The following is a 10969-nucleotide window of genomic DNA, read 5'->3' on the forward strand; positions in this document are numbered from 1 at the left end:
GTTTCGCCAGCCAACATTCTTCGGTGGACACTTACTGGCTAACTGTCTGGGTCCCTTCCTTTGGTTCCACATGCCATTCACCTTTTCCGTGAAATGCTCTGCTTTATGTGCTATATTTCCCAGTATAATGAACGCAGGTCAGGATGGAGCCTAGGAGGATTCTTGGATACAAAGGGGCTGCGCAAGGAACTTCATTTAAGCAGACACCCTTAAGGAGCAGGAAATCCCAAAGCTCGATTTTGATGACTACTTACTCTTCTGCTTCTCCAGTTTAGGGACCCAGAATTCTGAGACTTCTCTTTGCTTCTCATGGGGTTTTGGACTACACTTATCTTGCAGGGAGAGGAAAACAGCCCCCCCCCACCCCGGCTTGGTGAATAAGTTTATTATTGTTGTATCTGAAAAATCTTCATAGAGAATTGTAGTTTGGTTTATTAGCTCTTAGCAGCCCACCCTGGAGCTCTAAGGAAGCTTGCCTATTTCTGAATTACCTGATCTTTCTTCTGGGCAAGAGGTATTTGGGGATGATTCCACCTCTTATTTTTAACTTCTTTCTTAGGCTTCTTTTCATAGACTTCTCTCGTGTAGCAGTGTGAGCTTCTCATACATCTCCCTCACCATGTCTGGAGTTATGTTGCTCATTGTGTACTGGGAGAAACGTTTCTTGAATGCATCTTCGTTCTTCTTCCATGAGGCAATACACACAACCTGCAATGTTCTGACCATGATGTGCTTCCGATGTCCTCCTGCATTGAATTCCTTGCTTTCCAAATCATAACTGGGGAATCATTTGGTACCATGAGGGATGAACAAGCCTCCATCCGCAGCTCCAAAACTTTATTTCCGTTGGCAGTTCTGGCAAGCCCTACATCCAAACAGCAGGTGAAGGCACCAGGCTGACCATCAGTGCTGTTCACTTCATATTCCTCTCTAGCCACCTCCACTTGGCCTTCATAGATCTGGTCTCTGCCAAGCCTACTAAGAAGCCTGCAGGCCAGCAACAGGTGGGTAGAGTACGCTGCAGCATAACTTGTCAGGCCAGCCTTCACAGCATACTTTGGGACCTCATGAGCATGAACTACACAATCTCTCATGTCTCCTTCTACATGGGCATAAGCCACCTGACAAACGATATCCGTGTTGGTTACATGAGCAATTATCCTGTATTTAGGTGTGTTGTACCTATTTTGATCCTGATTTACCAAGCATTTCCAAGCATGGTGATTGGTTTTGCCCTCCCCTCTCCTAAGTTTCACCTGATATCTCTTAAAGTGAGCCTAATTCTTGACAACTTCATTTTTTATTAAAAAAATTTTAATGTCTATTTATTTTAGAGAGAGGCAGAATGTGAGCATGGGAAGGGCAGAGTGAGAGGGAGGGAGACACAGAATCCGAGGTGGGCTCCAGGCTCTGAGCTGTCAGCACAGAGCCTGAACCAGAGCTTGAGCCATGAAACACAAGATCATGACCTGAGCCAAAGTTGGATACTTAACTGACTGAGCCACCTAGGTGCCCCTATTCTTGACAGCTTTAACAAGCCCCATCCTGTGGCACAGAGAGTGGTGTGCACACCTTGCCACTTAAGTTTGGCTACTTAATGCATAGCGTCAACCAGGGAGAAGCAATTCCTTGTTGAAGTGTTTTCTGGTTCAGTTCATCTCCCCGTGGTACAACTTTGAACATGACCTCCTGGCTTTGGCGGGTTCCTCCTGGTGACTCCATGGAGGTGGTGGTAGCTGTTAGCTTGAATGGCTTGTCCAGAGCTGAGGACACTGGGGCTATATCTTTCCCCCGTGAAGTTTACAGGCACAGGCACAGACCAAACAGACTTAAGCCAGTTTGGTTATGCATATCTCTTGGGTTCTTCTTGGTTGATTTGGGTAGTAGCTAAAGAAGTTTGAGGCAGGTGAGAGTCTTGACTTTTTGCTCCTTGTATTTTCTAATAGCAAAACCAAGCCTCGAACCAGCTTCAGCCATACACAAGACATTTATTGAAACACCCTTAATTTGCCAGCAGGTCCCAAAGTGTTCATTAGCCTGTTCTGCGAGCTTAATGAAGTCTCATCTCCTGCCCCTTCGGTGTTCTGACTCTCTGCTGGGCAGAAGGAGCCTTGAGGCAAATGCCATGGTTGTAGAGGCAAACGCTGTCATGTTGCTGGCTTCAGACAAACAAAATCCTCCAAATCCAAGGCCCAACCATGGGGAGTGGTTTAGGGCTGTTGTCACGCATCATCCCCAAGACAAAGGGTTCAGGCATCAGTGAATTTTTGCACCCTCTTCCTGAAGGGGTGGGGCTGTTTTAAAAAATATTCTAGCCAATCCATGTGTCTTCAGTACCTTTAATGCCACTATTGGGAGCTCATGCCTAGCAGCCATCGTGATAATTAGTAGGTCAGTAATGGCACGTACAGGGACCACTTTTGGTATTCCATAGCCTTATTTGATGACACCAGAAGTTTCTGCAGTCACCACCCTGGTGTCTGGGCTTCCTGCACAGCACACCAGCAGTCTACCCTGAGCTCTGCTCTTTTGACAAGGGTGCTGACAGCTCACTTCGCATCATGTGGTAGATCTGGAGTGTTTAAAGGTGAACTTCTGACACAGAGATGGACAACAGATGACATCAGGTGAGGGAGCCTGTGCCATTACAAGTGACAGTAATAGAACAGCCGCTGGTATGGGTTGTACTTCACTGTCCCTTTTACCTTACGTTCGTGATCTCATGTAACCCTCATGATAACCCATTGGAGTTGTCTGTCTTAGTAACCATCTTTCAGATAAGGGAGCTGAGGCTCTGTGAAGTTGTAAACTTTCTGAAAGTCAATAGCTAGTGAGTGCAGAGACATTGACCCCAGTGTCTGGTCTCAGAACATCTCTGCTACCCACTGGATCAGACCCAAAGCAAATGGCAGTCCAGCCAGAGAAGGCTGTGGCCACCATGGCAGACCTCAGGAGCTGGCTGGGAGTGTCATTGCTCTGGTGATGGCTGGACCTCATTACACACTTTTGGTCCCAGTGATAAGAGGTTGGTGCAGGATGTCTTGACATAGGAGCCTCAGTTTCCCAGGTATCTAGAGAGGGTCTGTCCAGGAGGGTAGATAAGTGTTGGATTTAGGTCATCTCACAACTGCCCAAAACTGTGGTCTAAGCCTGTCCTCTAGCTGTGCCCTCCCCTCCCCCCCGAAATGAGTCCTATCCCACACTGGTCATCCAGTACCTGTCAATGGGGTGCTACCCTGATCACTGGGAGTCTCCTTCAGGGCTCCCTTCACTGCCTCGACTGTGGGATGTGGTCTTGGCATGTCCCCTGGGGGCTCTCATCCTCTCATCCAGGGTCACTCTCCGTGGATCCTGAAGAAGTCTTCATTTTTTATGAGCCTTACCTTTCTACTCTCTACCAATGAGGTTTACAGATGACTTGAAAATTTTCATTTATCTCATCATTTATGAGACCAATATGAGTACTGGTGGAGTGATGGTATTGGTTTTGGGGCAGGGTGTCATAGTGGCTGAGCTCTTGGGCTCTGGGGCCAGGAAGTCTGGCTTGGCTACTCCGTTGCTGTGTTGAACAACTTATTTGACTTACCTGTGCTTCAGTTCCTTGATCCCAGAAGGGGGATTAGATGGTACTTGCCTCACAGGGTTGTTGGAAGGTTAAGTGAGTTAACCTATGTGAGTATTTGCTCCCCAGCCAACTCAGTTGAATGGACTTATGGTGAGATTGAAGTAATAATCTTATCTGGAACTCTTTTTGTTGACTATGTGATTTGCTGCAGAGGGTTTTGGGAAGGTGGATAGAGGAGAAGAATGAACTGGAAGTGGTAGCAAGAGACACCTTGTCAGGAAGCACCAAGTGCAGCTGTGAATTTTCAAGCCATTGGTGAGTGGCTTGGTTCTTACCATCTTTATCTGAGTTTTACTTTGCTAAGTACTGTCCATCAAGTTTTGAATATCTCAGTTATTTGAGGTCATTCATTCAAGGCAAAATGCTGAAAGTAAAAGCAAAATCAAGGAGAACCCCGGGGCTTTGAAGGCTTTTCTTAACTTGTGGCCATTTTCCGCCTTTAAAAGCACTGACTTGACTTTTACAAGAGCCTGTAGAATAATCTAACAGAAAATGGAAACCAAGAGCACAGTCATTCCCTTAAATATTTTATATTGCATTCGGATGTGCATTTTTCAAAGATCATTTCCTTGACATTTTCTGGGGGTATATTTCTTGGGAAATAAAATAAATATGTTTGGTTGATGCTCATACCAATTTATTTAGAGCTATAAATAAGATAAAGATGCCTCCTGTCATTTGTACTAGGAAATATAAGGATCAGAAGAATATCTTAGGAGGACAGGGCAAAAGATTAATAATGCTGTTCAGATGTGCTGAGGTTGGCTGATGCTTTAAGCTGTTTTAGTGGATCCTCATGTGAATTATGCCTGAAGATGGTGATGGAGATCCTATGGCTCAAGAGGAGGCCAGAGACACAATGCCCCAGGCCATACTCTTCATTAGGGGCCGCTGAGGGACGGAATCCAGATTTCCTAGTTTTTCAATCTACGCATGTACAGTAGATTCGTTGGGGGCACCCAGACCATTCTGAGTGCTTCCCTGAGGCTGGAAATGACCCTTCACAGGTAAAAAATTGAGTCATTCTAGTTGGAGCCTGTTCTGTACCTGCCGTGCTCCCAGGAAGGAATAGAAGAACAAACTGGCCGCACTCTCCCAGCAAGGAATCTCTTCATGCGATGAGCTGGTTGACTCATTGCATCGCTGCAGTGGGAGTTTGATGGAAATGGCTCCCCTGGGGCGGACAGTGGGCAAGAATGGAATATGCAAGACCTGTAGGACCAAGTGTGCAACTTTAGGGCAAGAAGGGCAGATGTTGGGGCGCCTGGGTGGCTTAGTCGGTTGGGCGTCCGACTTTCGCTTGGGTCATGATCTCGCGGTTCGTGGGTTCGAGCCCCGCGTCGGGCTCTGTGCTGACTGCCAGCTCAGAGCCTGGAGCCTGTTTCAGCCTGTGTCTCCCTCTCTCTGACCCTCCCCTGCTCACGCTGTCTGTCTCTCTCTCTCCCCTAAAAATAAATAAAACATTAAAAAAAAAAAAAAAAAAAAGAAGGGCAGATGTTGGAAGGCACTGGAGATTCAGAGAAGAGACACTCAAGTCTGGTCGGACAGGGAGGGCTGTGAGGAGGCAATCGGGCCAGAGAAGGGGTACAAAGGAAGGGGAGATATCACCTGGGTATGGGGAAGGCTCAGTATTGGGTAGGATGAAGAAAAGCACTTTAAGAGACAACAGAGGGATGAGTGGCTCTGCCTGACCCTGGGGAGGAGCTGGTTGTGGGCAGGGAGGTAGGAGGAGGTTGCATTCAGGCTGTAGTCCCCACTCCTAGGAGTTCCGGTTTGAAGGTAAAAAGAAGCAGTAGCTAACTTTTAAAAGAAATCCAATCAGTGGGGTGCCAGGGTGGCTCAGTGGGTTAAGCATCTGACTTCAGCTCAGGTCATGATCTCACAGTTTGTGGGTTTGAGCCCTGTGTTGGGGTCTGTGCTGACAACTCAGAACCTAGAGTCTGGTTTGGATTCTGTGTCTCTCTCTGCCCCTCTCCAGCTCAAGTTCTGTCTCTCAAAAATAAATAAATGTTCAAAAAATTAAAACAAATGAAATTAGATATGAAATACCATCTTCTAAAGAACTCTTCTATAAATCCTTTTATTTATGTATGTATTTATTTATTTATTTTCTTTCATAGTTTATTGTCAAGTTGGTTTCCATATAACACCCAGTGCTCATTCTCACAAGTGCCCTCCTTCATGCCCATCATCCCCCTTCCCCTCTCCCCAACCCCCATCAGCCCTCAGTTTGTTCTCAGCATTCAAGAGTCTCTCATGGTTTGCCTCCCTCCTTCTCCCCCACTATTTTTCCCCTTCTCCTCCCCCATGGTCCTCTGTTATTATAAATCCTTGTAAAAACCAAAGAATATCCTTTATTATTAATGCAGTGAAATAATGACTTTCAAATTCAATGATCTTATGAGTTCAGATTTTGTACCCTGTTTTCCTAGATTAGGTGAAGTACAACTCTATTTGTCTTATCCCATCACCAAAATAATGCCATCCTGAAAGAGAAGTAAAGTATGAAGAGAAAAAGAGAAAATAAATATTTAGTAGATGAAAGAACACCACTGTCCAGTTCTTACTTCCAGTTTTGTCTCAGAACTGAAAGCAAGCTTTTTATTTATTTCTTCTTTTCATTTTTGTGTCAGTATACATAGTGTCCAAGTCACTTCAGAAACCTGGGGCATTTTTTATTTGGGATCACTGATAAGAAGAAAGATGTAATGGTGGCAGCTTAGGGCTCCTGGTGAGACTCAAGGAATGGCTGTCAAGTGGCTTGTCCTGTCCCCTTCTCTTTCTTGCCCAAAAGACTCCTCATTTTAACATCAAAGCTCAGAGTCTACTTCAGAATCCTTCTTAACCTGGTGTTCTTGGGCATTCTCAACTGAATTTGCGATCAGAACCAAGCTACCTCCTGACTTTGAGTGTAAGAGTGGTTCTCACGCCTTAGGTCCTGGAAGACTTGTGCTGCCACAGGAACTGGGCCCCACCCCTTCCGATTTAATAGGTCTGAGAATTTGCTGCTGATGCTGCTGGGTGGGGAGAACACTTTCAGAACCACCATCTTGGATTTTAGAGCAACCATTAGTAGGTGGCCACTCAATTTTTCATTTTAATAGGGATCTATTGGGTGAAAAGAGCAGCTGTTTAGAATTTCCTTCCAGTTTCTCCTGCTTCCTTGTTCTCCGTAGTCCTTCTTTTGATTCCTTAATTAGAATGCTTTACAAACCAATGACCTTAAGCAAGAAAATGTCATCATCCAGAACCACTTGCTTTTTGACATTCCAGTGACCACAGGCACCTTAGCTGCAATATAAGTTAATGTTTTAGAATATGAAATGAGCAGTTTCTGAATATAAGTAGAGCTGATGGGTTGACAGAGTAGGCCAAAGAAGAACGTGCTGGAAATTTATGAAAAGTCTCAATTTTCACTCCAGATCAAGGGTTTGTGCCACTGGAGATGTGGCTGTAACTGGGAGGTGAGATAGCGTTTGCAGGAATGACTGTATCAGTGGCCTCCTGCTGTGATAACAAAGCACCACAAAACTGTGTGGCTTCAGCAGAAGAAATGCATTGACTCATGGATCAGGAGGCCAGAGGTGGAGGTCAAGGGGTCAGCACGGCTGGCTCTGGCGAGGCTGTCGGGGAGCATCGCCCTCCCCCCGCTTCTGGTGGTCTGCCCGCCTGGTGTGAGTATCACCCCCTCTCTGCCTTCGTCATTTCCCCGTTTTATCAAAATATAATTAACAAATAAAATCATAAGATACCTCAAGTCTACAGTGGGATGACTGGATACACATACACATTGTGGAAGAATCCCCCATCCAGTTAGTTAGCACAGCATCACCTCACATATTTATCTTCTGTGCGAGAACATTTACGTTCTGTCCCGGCAGACTGCACAGTGCAGTGTTATCACAGGAGGTGATCTGCATCTTCTAGGGGAGGGCTTGTGCCTCTTGACCAACGTCTCCCTATTTCCCGGGCCTCCCAGCCCCTGGCAATCACTGTTGTGCTCTGTTGCTATGAGTTTTATATATATATACATATATATATGTGTGTGTGTATATATATGTGTATATATATGTGTATATATATGTGTGTATATATATGTGTATATATGTGTATATTTATATATAAAATAGATAACATATCTTTAGTTATATGTATTAGTTTTATATATTAAAATATATAAAATTTTATATATAAAATATTTTAGATTCATTATAATATTATATATTATATATATTTTATATATGTATTTTTTAGATTTCGCATATAATTCCATGCTGTATTTGTCTTTCTCTGTCTCTTTATCTTCACATAAGTTTCTCCCTGTATGCTTGTCTGTGTCCAAATCTGCCCCATTTATTTATTTATTTATTTACTTACTTACTTTTGAGACAGAGAGAGAGAGTGTGTGTGTGTGCATGCACGCGTGCACATGAGTGGAGGAAGGGCAGAGAGAGAGGAAGACAGAATCCAAAGCAGGTTCCAGGCTCCGATCTGTCAGCACAGAGCCGCATGCAGGGCTTGAACCCACAAACTGTGAGGTCATGACCCGAGCCAAAGTCAGACGTTTAACCGACTGAGCCACCTAGGCACCCCCAAATTTTCCCATTTTATGAGGACACCAGTCGTATTGGATTGAGGTTCACTCTAAATGGCTTCATCTTAACTCTTTACATCTGTAATGATCCCCTTTCTAAATAAAGTCACATTCGGAGGCATTGGGGGCTAGGATTTCAACACATGAAGTTTTGAGGGGCTCAGTTCAACCCCTGACAGTGACCCTGAGCTAGTTACTGCTCAGGCTGCCTGCAGGAGGCCTGGCCACGGTGAGAAGCCTGCAGGGCCGGGGCCCTGGCACCCACCTCTTCTCCCCCTGGCTCTGGCGATTGGCCAAAGATGCCACCGAACGTGTCTGGAGACATGTTCATAACCATAAAATACCCTGCTACGTGGAAACCTACTTCCCTTTGTGTTCTAGCTTTGAACTCTGAATCATTGAACTTGGAGATTATACCACTGCAAACTAGAAGATCAATAACTAAGCTTGAAGAAGACACTGCTTTTGAAAAGGTAGGACCTTATTATAACTGATCCTGCAATTAAGGGTTCCTGTTAGCCCTCGACTCCAAGACAAAGGCTTGAATCTTCTGAGACAAGATATCTGCCAGATGTCCACCAAGGACAGTGCGGGCCGTAATTACGTCAGTGGCTACAGCGGCCCAAGTGCGGCTCTGTGCTCGGCGGGCCTGCCAAGGCCAGTTACACGGCTTGTATTTGGATCTGAGGAGCTCTTGCTTCGCTTGATATGGGGAGCATTTCTCTCTATCTGTCAAGAGTATTACCTTGTTCATTAATGTGTCACTAAAATTTAAAATGCCACCCTTCTGCTTCCCAGGTAATTCTTGCCGACAGGTTTGAGGCATATTGTGAAAAGCACGTTTCTCAGCAGAACTAGAGGCACAGAACATTGGTGGAAGGTGTGCTTGGGTTTTAACTACCTGTGTTCCTTGGATACCTAATTTGCATGTGGTGTGCCTGCTCCTCACAGCTGCCCCTTTGCGAGGCGTTTTGCTTAATTTCCACATCTGAGTGTCTATGTACTCATTCCTCCTGTGATGATTATTGGGAGGAAAATCATCTTGCTGTTGTTATCTGAGCCCCTTTGCTCTGTTGCCACAGCCCTTCACTCTTCTCCCATTTCTGGAGTGCTGTCACCTCTGGGCGGTTGCTGGGTGAAGAAACCCCCCCGTGGGGGCCTCAGGACACATGGCTTGAGCTTCAGTGAGAAATGGGGGGCTGTCAACATCCGGCTCTGGCTTTTCGTTTTCCCCCTTGTAGGAATGTTAGTTTCATGTTTCTTAAGAGACTCTTTCAAAGAAATTTGGAAGATAGAATAAGGACGTCTTCTATGTCCTATTTCTTTTTTTCTTTTTCAATGTTTATTCATTTATTTATGAGAGAGAGAGAGAAAGAGTGTAAGCAAGGGTGGGGCAGAGAGAGGGAGTGAGAGAGAATCCCAAGCAGGGCCCAACATGGGGCTTGAACCCATGAACAGAGAGATCATAACCTGAGCCGAAATCAAGAGTTGCTGCTTAACCGACTGAGCCACGACATGAGCCCCATGGACTCTGGTTTTAAGAGAAGTCACTCCCTTGTGCTGCTTTAAGTGCTGAGGGTTTTCTGGGAGGACACACATCCACAGGAGCCTAGGAAAGGCCACCCGTCACCCTGACGGTAAGCACGCCGGTCCTTCCGGTTTCTTGTACTCATTGGGCCCTTCTCTCTGCTTTTTGGGGAGCTATTCATGATTCAACCTTAGAAATTTCACATCACAAGTTCCTGTGCCTCCCCCAGGCCCAAGAAATCCTGGCAAACATCACATTCTATAGTCTGTACTGTGAAAACAGCAGGTGGTACTTTTTCCATCTCTAGATTGCATCTCACTGCCCTTGTTTTGAACTAAACCCCTTCCCCGCGTCCCCTGCTGCTGAGATGCTGTTTCAGGTCACTTGTCAGCCTGCTGATTGGATGTCCTTGGGCCAGGTGGTCCCTGGCTTGATTGAGTTACGCCCAGTGGAGGAAGTTGGGAAAGTACTTTCAAGGTAATTTCTTCCCTAGCTTCCTTCTCCGAAGGGAATATAGATCCAGAGACTTCTGCTAGAATCTGCAGTTCAGAAGGAGAGGAGGCTGGGTCATCCTGAAGAACGTGGGCTCTGGGAAGGGGAAGAAAAATAAAGATGCATTTCAGGTTTGGAAAAGAAGCAATTAAGATTTAGGCTCTGTGCTTGATGAGAGCTTGAATCTGGCAAAGGAGGTGAAATTGATGTCCTGCACCCTCCATCTCTGTTCTCTGTAAGATAATCGAGGAAATGACTCCAGACTCTTACATGGCAAACGTGGATAGAAGAATTATAAAGATTCTTTTGGAACTGCATAGGAGGGCACATGGACATGTTTGTGAGGCTTTAGACCTTTATTTTATTTTATATTAAAAAATTTTTTTAACATTTACTTATTTTTGAGAGCAAGGGGGGGGGGTTGGGGCAGAGAGAGGAAGACACAGATCCGAAGCAGGCTCCAGGCTCTGAACTGTCAGCACAGAGCCTGACACGGGGCTCGAACTCACGATCTATGAGATCATGACCTGAGCCGAAGTCTGGTGCTTAACCAACTGAGCCATCCAGATGCCCCTAGACTTTTATTTTTTTTTTTTAAGTTTACTTATTTTGAGATAGAGAGAGGGGATGGGAATAAGTGGGGGAGGGGCGGAGAGAGAGAATCCCAAGCAGGCTCCGCACTGTCAGTACAGAGCCCGATGCGGGGTTCGAACTTCTAAATTGTGAGATC

The 10969-nt window shown here is 45.5% G+C and overlaps 1 pseudogene; it reads right to left on the bottom strand.

Annotated features, from left to right (window-relative positions):
• Positions 1 to 434: 434 nt before the first annotated feature.
• Positions 435 to 2745, bottom strand: LOC120222577 (annotated as a pseudogene).
• Between the last annotated feature and the right edge of the window lie 8224 nt (positions 2746 to 10969).

Source organism: Hyaena hyaena, unplaced genomic scaffold (genome assembly GCF_003009895.1).
Source record: "Hyaena hyaena isolate Hyena2069 unplaced genomic scaffold, ASM300989v1 scaffold_890, whole genome shotgun sequence".
In the NCBI taxonomy this organism is placed as follows: Eukaryota; Metazoa; Chordata; class Mammalia; order Carnivora; family Hyaenidae; genus Hyaena; species Hyaena hyaena.